The sequence below is a fragment of the Chiloscyllium plagiosum genome, unplaced genomic scaffold, assembly GCF_037043375.1.
Source record: "Chiloscyllium plagiosum isolate Xiang-an unplaced genomic scaffold, Cpla_swu_hap1 HiC_scaffold_27, whole genome shotgun sequence".
Taxonomy (NCBI): Eukaryota; Metazoa; Chordata; class Chondrichthyes; order Orectolobiformes; family Hemiscylliidae; genus Chiloscyllium; species Chiloscyllium plagiosum.
The window spans coordinates 74956079-74961089 of NW_028270165.1; positions in this window are offsets into that span (position 1 = coordinate 74956079).

The following is a 5011-nucleotide window of genomic DNA, read 5'->3' on the forward strand; positions in this document are numbered from 1 at the left end:
GTTTGTAGATGTTAGTGTGTTCCTGTATGTGTGTATAAGTGTTGGTGTGTCCCTGTGTATATCTGTGTGTGTGCACGTATGCCCCTCTGTGTATATCTCTGTGTGTGTGTAGGTGTTAGTGTGTCCCTGTATGTGCATGTGTAGGTGTTAGTGTGTCCAGTGTGTGTGTGTGTGTGTGTATATAGGTGTTAGTGTGTCCCTATGTGTATATCTGTGTCCCTGTGTGTAGGTGTTAGTGTGTCCCTGTATGTGTGTGTGTGTGTGTAGGTGTTAGTGTGTCCCTGTGTGTGTAGGTGTTAGTGTGTCCCTCTGTGTGTGTAGGTGTTATTGTGTACCTGTGTGTGTGTATATGTGTTAGTGTGTCCCTCTGTGAATATCTGTGTGTGTGTGTGTGTGTGTGTAGGTGTTAGTGTGTCCCTGTATATGTGTGTGTGTGTGTGTGTGTGTGTAGGTGTTAGTGTGTCCCTCTGTGTGTGATGGTGTTATTGTGTACCTGTGTGTGTGTATATGTGTTAGTGTGTCCCTCTGTGAATATCTGTGTGTGTGTGTGTGTGTAGGTGTTAGTGTGTCCCAGTATGTGTGTGTGTGTGTAGGTGTTAGTGTGTCCCTGTGTGTGTAGGTGTTAGTGTGTCCCTCTGTGTGTGTAGGTGTTATTGTGTACCTGTGTGTGTGTATATGTGTTAGTGTGTCCCTCTGTGAATATCTGTGTGTGTGTGTGTAGGTGTTCGTGTGTCCCTGTATATATGTGTGTGTGTTTGTGCAGGTGTTAGTGTGTCCCTGTGTGTGTAGGTGCTAGTGTGTCCCTCTGTGTGTATGTGTGTGTGTGGAGGTGTTAGTGTGTCCCTGTGTGTGTGTGTAGGTATTAGTGTGTCCCTGTGTGTGTGTGTTTAGGTGTTAACATGTCCCTCTGTGTATATCTGTTGTGTGTGTGTGCGCAGCATTAGTGTGTTCCTCTGTATATATCTGTGTGTGTGTGTGTGTGTGTGTGTGTGTGCAGGTGTTAGCATGTCCCTCTGTGTATATCTCTTTTTGTCTGTGTGTGCGCGCAGTGTTAGTGTGTTCCTCTGTGTATATGTGTGTGTGTGTGTGCAGGTGTTAGCATGTCTCTCTGTGTATACGTGTGTGTGTAGGTGGTAGCATATCCCGCTGTGTATATCCCTTTGTGTGTGTGTGTGTGCGTGTCCGCGCACGTGGTGTTAGCGTGTTCCTCTGTGTATAAGTATGTGTTTGTTAGCATATCCCACTGTGTATATCTGTGTGTTTGTGTGTGTGTATGCAGGTGTTAGCATGTCCCTCTGTGTATATCTGTGTGTCCCTCTGTGTATATCTGTGTGTGTGTGTGTGTGCAGGTGTTCGTGTGTCCATTTGTGTATATCTGTGTGTGTATATGTGTGTCTGTGTGCAGGTGTTAGCATATCCCTGTGTGTGTGTGTGTGTGTGTGTGTGCAGGTGTTAGTGTGTCCCTCTGTGTATATGTGTGTGTGTGTGTGTGTGTGTGTGTGTGCAGGTGTTAGTGTGTCCCTGTGTGTGTGTTTAGGTGTTCTTGTGTCCCTGTGTGTGTGTGTACAGGTGTTAGTGGGTCCCTGTGTGTGTGTGTATAGGTGTCGCTCTGTGTATATGTGTGTCCCTGTGTGTGTGTGTATAGGTGTTAGTGTGTCCCTGTATATGTAGGTGTTAGTGTGTCCCTGTATGTGCATGTGTAGGTGTTAGTGTGTCCCGGTGTGTATGTGTGTGTGTCGGTGTTAGTGTGTCCCTATGTGTATATCTGTGTCCCTGTTTGTGTGTATAGGTGTTAGTGGTCCTTCTGTGTATATCTGTGTGTCGGTGTTAGTGTGTTCCTGTGTGTGTGTAGGTGTTAGTGTGTCCTGTGAGTGTGTGTATGTAGGTGTTCGTGTGTCCTTCTATGTGTATCTTTGTGTGTGTGTGTGTGTAGGTGTTAGTGTGTCCCTGTGTGTGTGTATGTTGGTGATGGTGTGTCCCTCTGTGTATATCTTTGTGTGTGTGTGTAGGTGTTAGTGTGTCCCTGTGTGTGTGTAGATGTTAGTGTGTGTCTCTAGGTGTTAGTGTGTCCCTGTGTGTGTGTGTGTGTGTGTGTGTGTGTGTGTGTAGGTATTAGTGTGTCCCTGTATGTGTGTGTGTGTGTAGGAGTCAGTGTGTCCCTGTCTGTGTGTGTAGTTGTTAGTGTGCCCCTGTGTGTGTGTGTGTGTGTGTGTGTGTGTTGGTCTTAGTGTGTCCCTGTGTGTGTGTGTGTGTGTGTGTGTGTATAGATGTTATTGTGTCCCTGTGTGTGTGTATAGGTGTTAGTGTGTTCCTGTGTGTGTGTGTGTGTGTGTAGGTGCTACTGTGTCCCTGTGTCTGTGTGTAGGTGTTAGTGTGTCCGCGTGTGTGTGTGTAAAGGTGTTAGTGTGTCCCTGTGTGTGTGTAGGTGTTAGTGTGTGCCTGTGTGTATGTGTGTGTAGGTGTTAGTGTGTCCCTCTGTATATATCTGTGTGTGTGTGTGTGTGCAGGTGTTAGTGTGTCCCTCTGTGTATATCTGTGTGTCTGCGTAGGTGTTAGTGTGTCCCTGTGTGTGTGTAGGTGATAGTGTGTCCGCGTGTGTGTGTGTAAAGGTGTTAGTGTGTCCCTGTGTGTGTGTAGGTGTTAGTGTGCCCCTGTGTGTGTATAGGTGTTAATGTGTCCATCTGTGTATATCTGTGTGAGTGTGTGTGTGTGTATAGGTGTTAGTGTGTCCCTATGTATATGTATGTTTCCCTGTGTGTGTGTGTGTGTGTGTGTCCCTGTGTGTGTGTATATGTGTTAGTGTGTCCCTCTGTGTATATCTGTGTGCGTGCAGGTGTTAGCATGTCCCACTGTGTATATCTGTGTGTTTGTGCAGGTGTTAGTGTGTCCCTCTGTGTATATCTGTGTGTCCCTCTGTGTATACCTGTGTGTGTGTGTGCAGGTGTTAGTGTTCCCTCTGTGTATATGTGTGTTTGTGTGCAGGTGTCAGCATATCCCTCTGTGTATATCTCTGTGTGTGTGTATAGGTGTTAATGTGTCCCTCTGTGTATATCTGTGTGAGTGTCTGTGTATAGGTGTTAGCATGTCCCTCTGTGTATACATGTGTGTGTGTGTGTGTGTGTGTGCAGGTGTTAGTGTGTCCCTCTGTGTATATGTGTATGTGTGTGTGTGCAGGTGTTAGCATGTCCCTCTGTGTATATCTGTGTGTGTGTGTGTGTCCGCGCGCGCGGTGTTGGTGTGTTCCACTGTGTATATGTGTGTCTGTGTGCAGGTGTTAGCATGTCCCTCTGTGTATAAGTGTGTGTGAAGGTGTTAGCATATCCCGCTGTGTATATCTCTTTGTGTGTGTGCGCGTGTGTGCGTGTGCAGGTGATAGCATGTCCCTCTGTATATATATGTGTGTGTGTGGTGTTAGCATGTCCCTTTTTGTATATCCGTGTGTGTGTGCGCAGGTGTTCGTGTGTCCCTGTGTATATCTGTGTGTGTTCGTGTGTGCACAGGTGTTAGTGAGTCCCTCTGTGTATATCTGTGTGTGTGTGTGTAGGTGTTAGCATGTCCCTCTGTGTATATCTGTGTGTGTGTTTGAGTGTGTGTGTAGGTGTTAGCATGTCCCTCTGTGTATATCTGTGTGTGTGTAGGTGTTAGTGTGTCCCTCTGTGTATATCTGTGCGTGTGTGTGTGTAGGTGTTAGTGTGTCCCTGTGTGTATATCTGTGTGTGTGTGTGTGCAGGTGTTCGTGTGTCCATTTGTGTATATGTGTGTCTGTGTGCAGATGTTAGCATGTCTCTCTGTGTATATCTGTGTGTGTGTGCGTGCGTGCAGGTGTTCGTGTGTCCCTCAGTGTATATGTGTGTGTGTGGGTGTTAATGTATCCCTGTGTGTGTGTAGGTGTTAGTGTGTCCGTGTGTGTGTGTGTATAGGTGTTAGCATGTCCCTCTGTGTATATCTGTGTGTGTGTGTGTGTGTGTGAATATGTGTTAGCATGTCCGTGTGTGTATGTGTGTGTGTGTGTGTAGGTGTTCTTGTGTCCCTGTGTGTGTGTGTATAGGTGTCAGTGGGTCCCTGTGTGTGTGTGTATAGGTGTGTGTGTATAGGTGTTAGTGTGTCCCTGTATATGTAGGTGTTAGTGTGTCCCTGTATGTGCATGTGTAGGTGTTAGTGTGTCCCGGTGTGTATGTGTGTGTGTGTGTGTGTATAGGTGTTAGTGTGTCCCTATGTGTATATCTGTGTCCCTGTTTGTGTGTATAGGTGTTAGTGGTCCTTCTGTGTATATCTGTGTGTCGGTGTTAGTGTGTTCCTGTGTGTGTGTGTGTATAGGTGTTAGTGTGTCCCTGTATATGTAGGTGTTAGCGTGTCCCTGTATGTGCATGTGTAGGTGTTAGTGTGTCCCTGTGTGTGTGTGTATGTGTGTGTGTGTGTGTATAGGTGTTAGTGTGTCCCTATGTGTATATCTGTGTCCCTGTTTGTGTGTATAGGTGTTAGTGGTCCTTCTGTGTATATCTGTGTGTCGGTGTTAGTGTGTTCCTGTGTGTGTGTGTGTGTGTGTAGGTGTTAGTGTGTCCTGTGAGTGTGTGTATGTGGTGTTCGTGTGTACCTGTGTGAGTGTGTGTGTGTGTGTATAGGTGTTAGTGTGTCCCTATGTATATGTCTGTTTCCCTGTGTGTGTGTGTGTGTGTGTGTGTGTGTGTGTGTAAGTGTTAGTGTGTCCCTGTGTGTGTGTATGTAGGTGATGGTGTGTCCTTCTGTGTATATCTTTGTGTGTGTGTGTAGGTGTTAGTGTGTCCCTGTGTGTGTGTAGATGTTAGTGTGTGTCTCTAGGTGTTAGTGTGTCCCTGTGTGTATATCTTTGTGTGTGTGTGTGTGTGAGTGTAGGTGTTAGTGTGTCCATGTGTGTGTAGGTGTTAGTGTGTCCCTGTGTGTGTGTGTGTGTGTGTGTGTAGATGTTAGTGTGTGTCTCTAGGTGTTAGTGTGTCCCTGTTTGTGTGTGTGTAGGTATTAGTGTGTCCCTGTA